The 16,110-nt window shown below is 40.4% G+C and overlaps 1 long non-coding RNA gene across 1 annotated transcript; it reads right to left on the reverse strand.

Annotated features, from left to right (window-relative positions):
* Positions 1 to 4,387: 4,387 nt before the first annotated feature.
* LOC117880467 lies at positions 4,388 to 15,735 on the reverse strand. The gene is made up of 5 exons (XR_004646534.1): positions 15,653 to 15,735; positions 12,328 to 12,363; positions 11,330 to 11,486; positions 9,668 to 9,808; positions 4,388 to 5,005 (listed from the first exon to the last, which is right to left on the reverse strand). It is a non-coding gene; the product is annotated as an uncharacterized LOC117880467 (long non-coding RNA).
* Positions 15,736 to 16,110: the final 375 nt, after the last annotated feature.

Raw genomic sequence — 16,110 nt, forward strand, 5'->3', positions numbered from 1 at the left:
AAAGGATAATACTGTTAGAGGTGAAAGATTAGTTGTATTAGCAATGAAAGCTTTTTCTTGCTATAATAGCTTTTACTGCCTAATGCAAATGGAAACATCAAACTCTACTTTAACATGATACTTATATTCTTCAACAACAAAATGCTACTTTTTGATACAGAACTAAAATAATGAGTGTTCAACAATGTCTCCAGAAATACTTGGCTGTGTCTCCCATCTCTCTCTGTAAAATGAAATCCAAATCTATGCCATGAATATTACTTTGTAACTCTACACACACAACCTCCCACCCCTTCCCACCATTAGACTTTTAAGTCCTAGGCTAATAGCAGATCAGCAGTGCTAGTACATGTTTCACTGGGATTTGGAAAAATCCTTTAAATAGATTTTTATAGGTTTTTAAGAACAAGGTTATTTTGTGTTAATAATGGCATACATTAGGCTTTAGATAATTGCTTTATGTAACTTAAAGTTTTGGCTTTCAGCTAAATAAACACTGTATGTGTTCACAGGTGTATTGTCCTCAAGGGCATTCTGCTTTTAGGGGTGGCAGCTGTTGCCAAGGTGTTGCTGATACAGCACTGTGTATAATTTATTGGAAACAGGTGCTGGCTGATGATGAAGATAGACAGGAAACTAAAGCAGACAACATGTTTAACCACCTTTAAAAAAGTTCAGGTTCAGAAAGACAATGTGTCTGAGATGTTTGGTGGATGTTGCCAGCATCTCAGAAAGAGTCTATAAGCTCCCACAAATCACTATAACGAACAAATTGTACGTGAACTTCAGGAATCACTTCCTAATGAGTGCTGTATGTTACACTGCCACTTTTAATTGATTACAAGAAAAGTATAGTTTGTGTAAGTCTAACAAAAATTACACAATACTTTTCTAAGCTAATTGTTAAAAATTACTTGCAAATGAGGTAATATCTGTTAGAATTCCCTAGCCTATGTACATTGTATTAAGTATGTTTGTTAAAGTCTGTAATATTTCCCTTAAATACTGTACAGGGGTTTAATTGTGTCCTTCAATAGGAGCCCCTATTATTTAATAAATGAAGAATATAGACTATTAAACACAAATATGAAACTGTTTGACTCAAACTTACAGAAGCAAAGAAATTCAGAATTAAAGCTTCTATGCCATCTGTGACTTGCCCCAAAGTATAAAATACATTCTGCAGGTGACTGAGATGAATGTGCTACTGTGCTATGTATACATGCTGCAATAGATCAGCACAATAGGGTAAGTGAGCAATGGAGCAGTGGCCTGATCCAAAGCACATTGAAATCAATGAAAAAACTCTCACTGACCTTGGTGCTCTTTGGATCAGATCCCAGGAGAATAAATAAACTTCTTTATTTTGTGTGGCCAACTTAAGCCATTACTGTTACTTAAACATTGCTTTTTCATGTCTTACTTTCCTTTGCTTTAATTGTAATTTGAATACAACTTTTGTAACAATAAATAACATTCAATAGGAGTGCATGAGACTGTTTATTCATGGATAAAAGTTTGCATATTTTAGCAAGTAATCTGCAGTTTAATCTCCACTCTATATAAGATACACGTGCAGTAAATATGCATACTAAATATTTTTAAAAGAAGTTGATAAAGTGCGTGCACAGTTTTTAAACCTCAAACCTTAAATATCTTGGTGATTTACATTCAAAAAAATACCCAAAGGCATTAGATCACATTATGGACTAATGGTCTGCCAAATTTCATTTTTTTTAAATGTTTGAGTTACTATATCTGAGTGTAAAAAAGGCAATTGAAACAACAAAATTTGGTAAGAAAATATTGACCCGAGGCTGAGACCTTGTATGCCAAAAATGTTGACAAAACTTTATACCAACCCTAGCGGGCATGTCCTGTTTAATATCTGCAGTATATGGAAAAAGCATTGACAATTTAATGCTTGTATTAATTTGAAAGAATTTTATGCAGTGGGTAGAAGCTTTACATTACCATTCCTAATCTATACCAGCCTTCTTTTTCTTTCTCAAAGGATAAGTGACTTACAGTGCTGGAAAAAAATACATGTTCTGTTGAACCAGTGAAGCAGTACCCGACCAAAAGTCTCTTACCTGACCTGGAAGGATCACCCATTCTAGTGAGAAACAAATCAGTTTTCATGCTCCTTCAGTCCTGGATTTCTCCTCGACACAGATTTAGCACAGGAAAGCAAATAGTTGGTGTAAAAATAAACTTTTTTATTTAAAACAGTATATAGAGAACCTTTATTTATAGTGAAACCCATTCAAATAAACACTCAGTTAACAAACTTATGCTTTATAATGTTACATACTGTACCAAGTGATGAAATACAATGCCACAAAACAAGTGGTGAAATCTGATGATTGATTATCAGGCCTGTCAAACAAAACCCGCTCCAGCTAATGATAATATTTTGTGATGAAAGTCCAATTATGTTCATACCCAATAAGTAAATAAGAATCAAGAATCAATTGCCTCTCTAGCCTAAAGCTTTGCATTTTAGAGAGCTACTCTCTAGTGGCAAATTGTACTGAGAAATGTGGTGGTTTGAGTATATACAACATGAGGCTATCAAGCTCCTAGTGGAGCATGTTTTACGAGGCTATGTTACGGTCATGTTACATGCAGTAGAAGGGAATTGTGATGGAGCTGCGTGTCAAAGCCACATGTGAATAGGAACAATTATGTTCTGATGATTAAAGAGGCCACAGCTTGATTACTAGACAAACAAAAACAAACTAGACCCACAGGCTAAGTGAGCTGGCAGCTGATGAAAGGAGAGAGGCAAGGACAGTCCTTTTCCCATCGCTGGCCTCAGTCCTTTCAGAACACATTCACCACTTAGTGGGGGCATGATGTCCCTAAGCTGCCCTCTAACCTATAAACTAAGGATACTGTCACTTATAACAGTTTATGGCTAGCTACTGTTCTTGGATACACAAAACTCCACACATATAGGCTGCCTATATCTGCTGACACATCCCATGTCTACTCCAGATAGTGTGTTTATGATTTATTAACAATATTATATACCTTAATTCCCAACCTTGGGAAAACCATGGCTGCCAATCACCCACTGCTTGCCCCCACAATCAGTGAGGTGACTGTTTTAACCTTTACTACCAGGGCACTTCATCCTCAGCCTAAAATCTATGATCCTATTTATCAAATGGGTAAAGGTTAAAACGTGGATTGTGCTCTGCTGCACCAACATACTGTGATACCTGAACAATGTAAATGGAATCCCTTAGGAGACACTAAATCTATAAATCTGACATCCTCACAAAAGCTGGTGGCAGGCATGTCAATCTCTCTAAGGTGGTAAATGTAATCAAAACTCTTTAATGATTGATGGCTGTGAGGGAGAAATTTCCAGGTGGAATAGAACTGAGGTTACTTCTGCCCAACCCTCCTTTATTATCACTGATCCTGGAGCCTCCAGCCACTGTCCATGACTGAGAGAGATGAATGAAACTGGCCTGTGATTGCCTACCTGGAAACACAGGCAGGTGCCATTGACTAGAAGTGACAGAAGGGGTCCTCCATGGCAGTCCCTGAAATACTTTTCTGGTTGTAGGGTTGAAGCAGGGTTTTCTTAGAATCCATTTCCTGCAAAGTTATTTGCTGAACAACTTTGCAGGTTTGATTTTCTAGGTTTGGTTCTCTTATTCAGCAATTCCCTAGGAACCAATCTGAATTTATTTCAAAGCTTCATTTAGAGTTTTTAAGTAATCTGAATGTTAAATAATGTTTATACAACACACAGCAATCTCAGTAATTCAGTGACATAATTATGGGAAATAATAAACAAAGTATTAAACTCTGAAGTGCCCCATACCTGTAACTCCCAAGGTCATTTAGCACAGCCCCATTCCCTCTAATTACATGGTATGACTGTACATTAAGTGGTAAGGCCATTTGAAAGGTGCTTCATATGAAGTCATATGAAACTCTTAATTTGTGGCCCTTAAGTTATCATTGACATATGTGTCATATTTTATATATATATTCAGTTCCTGTTCTCTTCTTTCTTTTTTTAAATCCTAAGGAAATTAAATGAAAAAAAAAAAGCCCTCTGTAAGTGCAACTTTAAGGTTATAAAGTTATCCAGAAAACAGTCAAGAAATTCAAGTGTAAAATGAAGGGAGTGGGAGTGGGGAGAGTACAGGACAGGAATAGAAGGAGGGCTGGGACAGGGCTGAGGGGGATGCACAACATCCCACTCCTTTTCAAGCCTTGGAGAAGTAAATAGAACCTGAGGCAACCTTAACTTTTTCATGCACCACCTCTGCCTGCAGAGCCTTCTTTAAAGGAGGATTCCAGATATTGGTGGAAGCATTGTCAGCATGGTTTTACTGGAGCCATGCTGATATGGAGTCAGGAGAGAACCACAGGAGGCTGGGAGTCAGATAGGAGGCACAGGGTCACTATGTGTATCAGACAGGGTCTTCATGTGGCTCACACAGGATCTAGGTTTGCCCTGTGCTTTTATGGCAATAAAATAAATCTGAGACATATTATGGAGCAGGGTACTGAATGATGTGGCAGTGTTCTTAGTAAGGCATTGAGAGCTTTTATTTAACAGTTATTTTAATTCAGGCACTATATACCCCAGAAAAGAGATTCTGCTGTAAGCTGCCACCTGCCACCGTCCTATCTCCCGCCCTAGAATTCAAAGCCCTGCCTTACCAAATGGAAGATGGCTTTTGGTCTCTGTCACCTCCCCCACATCCTTACATCACAACAACTGCTCCCACAAATGGCTTGCGCTTGGTGCTGATAAATCTCAGCGCCTTTCATTCTAGTTCATCGGAGTGAAGCCAGGCGAGTTGTTAGTGAGGGAAAGTCATTACCTTATAACAGTTCTTCAGTAGCTTACGATTTGAAATGACTTGGTGTCTCAGTGATGATTTCTGGTGACTAAGTATTGCCATCAAAACTGAAATCCAAGGATGGAATGGGCCAGAAGAATAAGCTACCTTCTCGTTTCCTCCCTTCATAGCTGGGTTGAAACAGATGAGTGAGATACTGTGAGAAAGCTTGCAGTACTGTTGCTCATGTTGTACTTTTGCTATGCATAAATGGACTGTAGTCTCTGAGTCTGACAATCTACCTCTCACAAGCACTGAATTCATTAAAAGAAAAACTAGTATGTATTGTAAAACTATCACCATAATTATTTTTTCACTGATTTGTGTTTCTTTAGGGTAGATCAGCTCAAATTACTGCATTATCATTATTTTTATTATTATTATTATATATTTACTCATATTGTGATAATGCCTAAGATCCCCAGTTATGGATCAGGACCCTATTGTGCTAGGCACTGTACAAACACAGAACAAAAACATAGTTTCTGTCCCAAAAAGCTTACAATCTAAGAATAAAGACAAGAGAAGTGGATACAGATGCACAGACAGTACAAGGAAACAATTTCAATTTTTTTTTTTTTTAGTACTTGGAGAAATACTCTAACTCATGGTAAAAAACGTATTTCACAATTTCAAAATAAGGATGGAAAAATAATATAAAAATGCCAGGAATTTGTGAACAGGATTGGATTGTTTCACATACCACATCATATTAACCAACTATGCATGAATGTAACTGTCAGTGGCTAATCTCAGAATTTTGTGACTGGGAGAAGAATCAGGCAAGTTCATGGTAGCATGAGAGCAGCAGTTGCCCATTTGCCTCTAGGGGCTCATGCCAAGAGTCATAAAGCTGAATCATGACAAACTATAGACATTTCTGAAGAGTGAGAAAATAGGTAGTCATGAACTAACGCCTGGAAATAAAAGGAAAAGTCAGTCAGCAGAGAATGCATTGATAATGTGACACCACATAAAAAGCAGGCTTTGTGATTAGCAACACATAGCAAGAAGTATGGCTCCAGAATCTGCCAGGATTTTAATTAAGGTTACTAAATAATACACATTTATTTCAGTGATTATGACACTTATTTGTTTGAGCCCCAATCCCTTTGGCTTCACTGCATGACACTGCTGTGGAACAGAGGGGCATTTTTTGGAAGCATCGGTGCTTGAAAGCGATGTGCCAAGTTCATGGGACAGTGCTGGAGGTATATTTTACCCCATATAGTGGTAATGTTATGCTGCAGCCAAATGGGAATGAACAAAGATGCCAGAGATAAGACCTTAAAAACCCAAGGTCAAGTCTGTCTCCAAGGGGACTGAAAACCCAATGGCATATTTCATAAGATTAAGCGTGTTACTACGGTCATCCAGGCAAAAAATTGCCTCATCTCACTCTTAAGCTATAGGCTGCGCCATTTGCCCTCAGCTCATGGTAATACGCGTTTATTGTAAACTACTTGTGAATTTAAATCAAGGTTTTCAAATGTGGAAGATATGAGGCTAACTTCCCTCATGTTGCTTTTAAAATCCCAAAATGTATGTGTAGTTTGGGCAATGTTTTAAGATTCTCCAGAATGAAAGATGTTATATAAATGTCAGATTTCTGATGATTATTATATATATATGTGTCTTATTAGTTAATACTTGGAGGAAAGAGGGGCTGTTTTCCTCCATCATGATCCAAGAATAAGTTCCTCATGTCCAACCATCTGTTGGCACAGTGCTCTGCTAAAAATAGCAATAGTCCTTCCTGATGGACATAAAAGTCACACTAAATGCCAGCACCTTTTCTTAAAAAAAAAAAAAAAGCCAGATTTTGTGAATGTCAGTGAATTTTGGGTCCTGTTTTATTCTGGCTGTGTGTGTTATGGATTGGATTAAACTGAATTTTATTCTGTGCACAAAATTAGTGTGTGTTATGGATTGGATTAAACCTTGTTGAAACTGGTGGGTGTAGCAGTTACCCTCCTTTTGGGATCCATGTAAGAAACAATTAAGCTTTTTATAGATGTAGGTGGCTGAAACCATAGGAGCCTCCACCCAAAACACAAGCACATGTTGGCAGAGAAGTTTCACTGGCTATTGTTTGGTTGGAAATGTGTTTGTCTATGAAAGAAGCAGCAGAAGACCAACGAAGCGGAGAGAGAGGGCAGCAAGGAAGAACCAGACACAGTCACAGAAGCATTGGTAGGCCACCCTGAGAAAAAGGTGAGAGAGATAGAGAGTTCTTGGGCTACATCCTGGCTTGAAAGGGACTTGGAACTGTGAGCAAAGGAAGTGTCTCTTGTTGCTTGACTCTTCTTGTGTTCAGGGAAACAGGACATTATGTATATTCTCCGTAACAAACAGGATTGCAGCAAAGAAATACTTGACTCCATCACTAATTTCTCCTCCTAACTGAAACAACCCGTACAACCCTGAAAGTTGGCTAACCACTTGGGTCAAAAAAGGGGTAAGAATAAAAATATTTTGATTTCATGAATATTTTTGCCTCAAAATGTTTGCAAACTGAAAATTCATGCTAACTTTACTTGAAAAGCGATAAAGATATTAAATCAATATCTTTATTGGAATGAATATCTGAAGGGAGACTTCCTGAAAGGTTTCCATGGGGGTTATCACATGGGTTGGATTTAATTTGTAGCATAAATCGGTGCAAATCTCATTGAAGGCAACAAGATTTTCACCTGCTTATTCCTTGGCTTAATTTACCCATCAATGCTTAAGACTTTTAAAGCTGAACTTCCTGCACATATGTTATCTTAAAATAGTTTAATGTACTAATCCAGACAATCCCTAGACATGTTGGTACCTATCTGGAGCTGGATACAGTGGGCTGTGGGGTTTTTTTTTTCTTTTTTTCTTTTCTTTGAGGGACAGCTCCAAACACATTTTGTTACCAAGGGATTTGAATCTGTTTGGAGTGGAATTAAGGCACACGAGTTTTGCTTAGCTTTTGGGAACAGCTTATGTGTGCAAATAGCCTGACTAACATTTTGACCAGAGCTGCTTTGCTGAGTTTTTGAAATCTTGTGCTGTATATATGTAAGCTTTGCTTCTATTTCTGCTCTTTCAGCTACAGCATTGGTAGGAACTATATGCATATTATATATAAAAAGAGGCTAGTAAAGAATAGCTTTAGTCTGCATCAACTCATTTTTCTGCTACAAGAATTTAACCCACCCCAGAAGTTCTAATCCTTCTCATCTGCTGAGATAAAGCTAGGGCATATATGCCTAGGTGTTAAAAATGTCAATTTTTTCAGAGGATCAGTCCAGGTAACCCTAGATTTCACACCTAAACTCTCAGAAGTGGAAAAACTGAGCTGAAATATGGCAGGATTCAAGAATATGATGTGTAAAGATACATTCTGCTACCACCAGGTCAGAAACACTGCAAATATGGTTTCTCTGAGAACCTAGAAAGAAGAGACTACCATGAAAATAAAAAAGCATGGGAAAAAAAGAACTTCAAAACCCTGCTATTAGAGTTCATTCCAAGTTGTGAATGGTGTTTTTGTTTTATCTGGAGGAGTTCACCTGTTCTTACTGAAATGGTGCTCGATTGTGCAAAATAGCCACATTTTTAAGCAGATTTGCTCCTGAGCTCTGCTGTTGATAATAGGATAGATAACAGTGATTCGCTCCACTGTTTTGTTCAGGTAACATCAATAAGACATATCTAACATAACTGTATTTTTGTATTGGGTAATTTAAGGTATACATCGGTGCAGTCAAGTCTTTGATGTCTTGAATCTGAGACTGGTAGAGAGGACTCTAGAAATCTGGAAACTTGAAAAACTGATAATTTCCTGCTGAGCTATCGGAACCTTAATGCTCACTAAATACAGAAAACTTGACCACCACAAAGACACTTCCAGCTATTTCAAGTTGAGAATCCTTCTGGAGAGATTCAGAGATCTACAGCTTGCTGTGTGTTCTTAATTTACACAGCTCAGTTTAATCACTCACTCTTGCATCATGCTAATTGTAGGATTTTCTGCACTTTTTAGTCCCTACGGACTGTTCTGCTGACAGGAGATTTCTGGAATACTGCACACTCCAGCCACATCCTCCTAAGCTAGGGAAAGCAAGTGGCAAAGCTATGGTTATGTACCATGGGGAATGCCCTATGCCAGGAGACCCTAAACCTATTAGGGGAATTAAAAGGCTACTTCTTGTTGCTTGAGAATGGCAAAACAGCTGGACAAAAAACTGACAATCTGGCCCACTCTTTAAAAATTATTTTGCTTATAAACATATGCTCTGCTTTTCTCTTCTCTCAACTGTGTGAAGTTTGAAAACAAGATTTTTAATTCTTAAAAGCTGAGTTCTGCTCTCGGATACATGGACGTAGCTCTCATTGATTTCAGTGAGAATTTCCAGGTCTGGTTGACACATACTTGGGGTCTTTTGCATAGTCAATCAATTGGTTCCCTAATCTGCAAAACTGTGGATCCAGCATGCAACCTTTCTGCCACCTAACCCAAATTTCATTCATGCCAGCTGAAGGGGAAGGAGATGACAGGGAATGAGATGACGCTACTTCCACAGAAAACAGGAAAAAGAGGCAAGCAGCCTCCAACGGACAGCAAAAGAAAGCACCAATGAGCCTCAAAGGGAATGGGACAGCAATCACCAGGAGAGAGGAGCAGAAGACATCATGAAAAGGCAAAGGGAGAAGTGCCCAAAGAGAAGTGGGTATGGAAAGTGGTGCATGAAAATAGTTCCACTATTTTTTTCTCCTTACTATGACCCCAACCAAACTCCATTCTTACAGAATGTTACCTTGAGGGAGGAAGAAACCTCATCATCCCCAGAGTTCGCTGGTTGGGTCCTTTGCATCACGTATTGTTGTTGCTGAGCTCCTGGAGCTCTTTATAAACCAGCCATGCAGTCTGGGGTTTAACTTGGCAGTACTCGAGATTCCTGGTGAAATCAACTGAACAGTTACCACAACGTCCATCCACCCGTCAGGAAAAAGTCCCCACATGCCAAAAATCACGGCTATATAGTTGAAAAACAAGAAAATCATGGACTCCATGCCACCCATGACTGATGAGACAAAAATGCAGCTTTAGCTATGACTATCCACAATTAAACTGTCCAAGGTCTGGTTGCTGCCTGAAAAACCTCAGCCCACTCTTCTTTTCCACTGGATTTGGAATGGATTTAATCATTTAAGGGTGATATTCCTTTGATACAGTCCATTGTTAAATAAAACTTTAAACAGACACACTAGGGATTCTGGGAAGAGGCAATGAAGTTGATGATGTGATAATTTTTGTTTGTGACTTACCCTAAGGGACTGTTAGAAACTGCATCTGACAGCACATTATAAACCGCAAAAAGAGAACAATAGCATTCTCAATTTGCTCTGTTGTTTTCCTACTTGGATTAGATAGTGGTTTTGTACTTGTTATCTAAAAAGAGTTAGATAGAGAGTCTAAACAATGAAGAGCTTGAATTTTCTAATCAGTCCTAGGAAAAAAACCTGAACATATGCAAATACTATTGCCATCCAGTCATTTTGTAGCACGTAGGTCAGTTTTACGTAGTGTACAGTAAATATTCAATATGAAATTCCAATAACACTCTGCATATTCATAAACACGTTGCATATTCATAAACATATAGACTCAGATTTACTCCAGCATGAGCAAAATGTCCTGTTAGCAGACAGTCTAACATGAAACCAAGTTGTTCTGGCATAAAGCAACTATATCCCAACCTTATACCAGTGAACTCTACAGCACGGAGTGGGACAGGGTAGTCAGGGGCTGTACAGATGTGATAACTCCCCATAGAAGACTTCTTATGGGGTGGGGAGAGTGAAAAGGTGGAATCCCATCCCTGGATAGTTGACTTAGTTGGTGCAGGGAGTTGTAGAGCATGTTCCCTTTGCAAACTTTAATAAATATGGCTATGTGATGGGGTGTCCACCCCACATTCACCCTGAAAGAGTTAACGGAGGCCAGACTGGGCCAATTAACCTGTTAGGCTGAGGGCTGAAAGCGTTTATTAAAAGAAGCTCGCTGGGTTCCCCCACCAGCCACTGGGGAAATGGCACAAGTGGGGCAGTGCATAGGAAGACTGCTTGAGCCTGTTTGGGAGAAAAGACTCCCCCACCCCGGAGGGCTGAGTCATGAAGAGGCCCCAGCAGCTTCTGGAGTGAGAGCGGGGCTTCAGATAAAGAGAGCGTTGCCCTGACCTAGCTACTCTCCAAAACCGCCAGGAGGCTGCGCCATCCAGCTGTGAGTAGAGCAACCCATCACAGGCTAATATATATATCTTATGCCTCTCTGGAAATGTCTACACTACAATCAGAGGTGTGACTGAAGCACATGCAGACATAGCTGAGCTAGCTTCGATCTAGCTAGTTTGAATAAAAATAACACTGAAGCTCTGGCAGCTCAAGTAGGACCAGAAGCTAGCAGCTCAAGTACATACTTAGGGTTCTAGGTGGGCTTGAATATGTTTACATGCAGACATATAAGCATCATGGGCTTTTAAAAGCATCTTATCTGAGCTCTACTGCAGATATCCATAGCATATTCTGCATTTGTTCTCTGTCCAGCACTTCCACTGATAGTCATGGGAGTTCAACCTATGGAATAAGTATAAATTATGCAATTGAGGACCCCAATCTTGCTCTCATTGATTTTCATAGGAACAGGATTACATAAGAACATAAAAACAGTCATATCGGGTCAGAACAAAGGTCCATCTAGCCCAGTATCCTGTCTTCTGACAGTGGCCAATGACAGGTGGCTTAGGCCTGAAATCTGCCCTGCAGATCAGAGATAAGAATTCTTAAAGAGACTTGCTTAAAATCATATTTTGTATGTATGGTCCTTTATAGATATCCAAAGAACTACATGCAATGAGGGACTAATTAACTTAGCTATGGTGTAGAGCAGTGGTCTCCAAAGTGGGGTGCGAGGCAGGAGGAGCGCCACCAGAGGAGCGCTGCTTCGGCAATTCAGGGGCTTTTCTTCTTTTCCTTTTTTTTGCTTTGGCAGTTTGGGCTGGAGTCCGAGCACCTTTTTTTTTTTTTGCTTGGGGGTGCGTGGTCAAAAAATTTTTACTGATAGGGGTGCGTGATCAAAAAAGTTTGGAGACCACTGGTATAGAGAGATCATTAGCTAGATTGGTATTAGGGTCCGTATCAATTAAAGTTGGGGGGAAAGGTGTATTCTCATTTTCAGAAATGTTCAGCACAAAACATTTTTTTAAAATCACAAGTGAGAGCTCTGTGATCACAGTGCAAACAGATGGGAACTTGGAGATATCCCACACAGCTTAATTCATGAGAAAAATCTATAGGAGAATATTAAAAGGGGTCAAGAGGAGTCATTTTTCTGTTTTTTGAAGGGAGTTTGGGTGGGTGTCTGGATGAATGAACAAGCTCTGAGACCATGTAAGACAGTCTTTTTCTTTCATCCCACCTGATCCACATGCATTTGCTCTTCCGCTCACAAGAACTGAAAAAGAGAAAAAGAATAAGAATAGGCCTTTAGTTACTTGTCACTTTGAAATTTTCCACTACTTTAATTAAGTTCCAGAGCCTGGCAAAAGTTGTCAAGCTTTCCTTTTCAAAATAAAGGTGGGCTTAGTTTTCAAGGCAGTTTTCCCTGGTTCTTAGTATAGCTTCAAAATAAAGCAGTGTTAAATACCAAAGTAATCTTGGGCCTGATCCAAAACCCACTGAAGTTAATGGAAAGACTCTCATTGTCTTCAGGGGGCTTTGGATCCAGGCCCATAATTCTAAATTTAGGATCAGTTATAATTGTCTCTTTCTCTCCATTAATCTATATCATTAACATTGTTTTGGAATTAAAAGACACGAGGAAGCAGTGCTGGGCTCCCCACAGGTGTATTCCTGTGTAATCCAGGAGAAATACCATTTAACCTCATTTTAAACAAGTCTACATATTTGTATTGGATGTGGGAGGAGGAGAAGAACACAGGGTAAATTGAAATAGACTAGAATATGATAGGGGAAGTGACAGATGAAAACAAAAGGACATAGGCTAAAACAAAATGTAGGATTAAAGATAAAGGAAATAATGGGAGAAAGAAAAAGACAAGAGAGCAAGAGTCTGATCTTATTTACACTGGTGTAATTGTATGGAAATCAGTGGAGTTATTCTAGATTAAGGCTTTGACCCCATGGAGACGCTAAGTGTATGGTGAGCTGGGTATAAATCTGCACCACACTAGCCTGCTGCGCACTAAGTGCCCAGACAAATGGAAAAGAAGGCTTCAGTTTGTCAAGAAGCTGTTGTTAATCTGCAATATGCTATGACAATATGTACTGATCATAATGGCATAACTACACTTCCTTGAACATTGAAAGAAGAAAAATTTTGATGCATTCAAAATGGGTTTAAAGGATTCACTAAAAATCCCACACTATTAATTAAACAGAAAAACAGAGACTAGCAAAAAGTAATATATGGAAGAAATTGCATTAGGGCATCTGGTGAAATAATAAATTGTTGGAGCACAGATTAAGTGATTCAGTATGTCAAAAGACCTCTAAAGTGGAATGGATTCAGTGTAAGTTGCGACATTTGTTCATGTGTTTAAATTTGAATGGTATTTTCAATGAGTTTTCTTTTTGAGCACAGACATTTCTCCAGGATATTGGTGCATGAAATGAAAAATAAGGGGAATCAGAGAGCAATCGATATAAAATAGAAGTTATGAAATATGGAAGAGTGATAAGAAAAGCAAAAGAAATAAGGGAAAAAGCCATGACTAGCACAATTTAAGACAATAAGAAGGTTTTGGATTTTTTTTTACAAATATTAGGAACAAACAACTCTCTAACAATGGTATAGCTCTGTTACTAGATGGATATGGTAAAATTCTTAATAATGATGCAGAAAAGGCAGAAGTGTCAATAAATACTTGTGTTCTGTATTTGGAAAGAAGCAGGAAGATGTACAAATATCACATGTGGATGATTAACTATATTCCAATCCATTAGTGACTAAGGAGGATGTTAAACAGCATCTACTAGGAGCTAAACATTTTTAAATCAGTGGGCCTGAATAACTTGTGGGAATCCTAAAAGAGTTGGCTGAGGAGATCTCTGGTCTCCTGATGTTATTTTTAATAAATCTTGGAATACTGGGGAAATTCCAGAAAACTGGAAATGTCCTAATATTGTGCCATTATTCAAAACAGATGAGCTGGAGGATCCAGGTAACTGTAGGTCAGTTAGCCTGACATCAATACAAAGCACAATAATGGAAAAACTGATATAGGATTCAATTAATAAAGAATTAAAGGATGAGAATATAATTGATGAAGTCAACATGGATTTCTGAAAAATACATCTTGTCATACAAACCTGATTTAATTTTCTCCTGTGATTACAAGTTTGGTTGATAAAGGTAACTGCATAGATGTAAAATACGTAGACTTTGTGTAAGTTTGACTTAGTACTACACAACATTCTGATTTAAAAGATTAGCCCTATACAGGTTATATCATGTGGAGAACTATTTTGTATGATTAAACGTGCCTCAGTTTACTTACTTGATATTATTCTGGCTGACTGTATGGACATACATCAAAGAAGACAGTTAGGAAGGAGCAAGCAGGAAATGAAATAATGATAGAGGTAAGATATTTCCAGGGACAATACCAAAGGGTCCTTAAGAGAAACAATTGGTGAGCTAGTCGGGAACTCCCTACCTGCCTGTTGCCAGGAGGCCTACATTTCCAAGGCCAGGGACTAAGATCAAAAGAACACTAAGCTGTAAAAAGCCAGGCCTAGAGGAAAAGAAGAATAAATGGGCAGCAGCTTCTTGAGGAGAGACACTAGGGTGACCAGATGTCCCGATTTTATAGGGACAGTCCTGATTTTGGGGTCTTTTTCTGATATAGGTTCCTATTACCACCACCACCTCCTGTCCTGATTTTTCATATTTGCTGTCTGGTCACCCTCAGCGATGCTGATGCGGCAGGGCTGTGGAACTAAGGCAGGGGCTCTGCAGCTTTGAGAGACACTGTGAGCAGGAGCAAGCCCCAGGCATGCAGGCCTTTTTGTGGTGTAACCTTTTCCCCCTAACTGTGGTATACTTTTGGGTGAATGAACAATATGTCTGTTTGGAAGGAGCTGTTTTGAGTCACTTTAATCAATTAACAGTCACAGGCACCCAGAGTGGAATGGCTTGCTGGTCTCAATTACATTTGGGCCGCTCATGGTAATACAGTCAGAAAGAGGGAGGTTGCCACATAGGGTCAGTCTGGGTGTGGTAGAGCTGCAGGGCTCCACTTGGACAGAGGTGAAAGTAGCAAAACTTGTCACCTGAGGAGTGCGCTCATGCAGAACTGCCAGGGGGTATAAGGCACAGCACGCACTGCAGCCATGGCAGGACAATGGGAATAGGGTGTGTTGTAGCCACAGGCCTAGTCTGACCGCGATATTGGGGGGGGGGAGGGGGCACGCACACATGTGCACACGGAAGCCAGTTCCTGGGCTCAATGGCTCTCTCCCCCTGTCTGGAGTGATACCTGGGTTGCCACCCAGGCTTAACAGGAGAACCCGAGCAGCTGCTGGAGGCCACTCCGGCATCAGCTGCTGCAGCGATATCACTGCTCTGGAGCGGCTGCCTCCCTGCTGCTGCTGCTGCCGAGGGACTGACACATGCCGGGTTCCTGCTTCCCCCGCCCATTCCCAGATCCCCCTCTCTTCTTCCTCGTCCCCTCCCCACTGTCTCGTGCCCCATCCCTTTCTCCTTCCCGTGCCGCACCCACCTGCCGCAGGCACGCACTGTTGTACGGGAAACAGGTGGGCACTGAGACCCAGGAGGCGGCGTCCAGCTGCTGAGGCAGCGACCCAGAGCGCAGACGAACAGCTGCTTCGTCCCGCCCCCTCCACTCCCCGCGAGCCGAAATGTGCTGGGCGGGGGGAGTGCGGCGTGGGAAGGAAACACCCCCCCCCTCCTTCCACTCCCAGGTGGGCTGAGCAGAGCAAGGCCTGCAGCAGGGCAGAAATCAGGCGAGGGCGAGTCGCATATGACCCCGCGTGACCCCCCCCCCCTCTCGCCTCTGTTTGGGAGGGGGGGCCCCCCCCCCCCCCCCCCCCCCCCGCGGTCATCCCCAAACTATGTCCATGGTTGTAGCCTGGTGATCCAGTTTAAAGCGGGGTGAACCACAGAGTTCCAATCGGGACAGACTGCAGGTAGAAGCAGCCTGTGTCTTGGAAGGCGTGT

The sequence above is a fragment of the Trachemys scripta genome, chromosome 7, assembly GCF_013100865.1.
Source record: "Trachemys scripta elegans isolate TJP31775 chromosome 7, CAS_Tse_1.0, whole genome shotgun sequence".
Classification (NCBI taxonomy): domain Eukaryota; kingdom Metazoa; phylum Chordata; order Testudines; family Emydidae; genus Trachemys; species Trachemys scripta.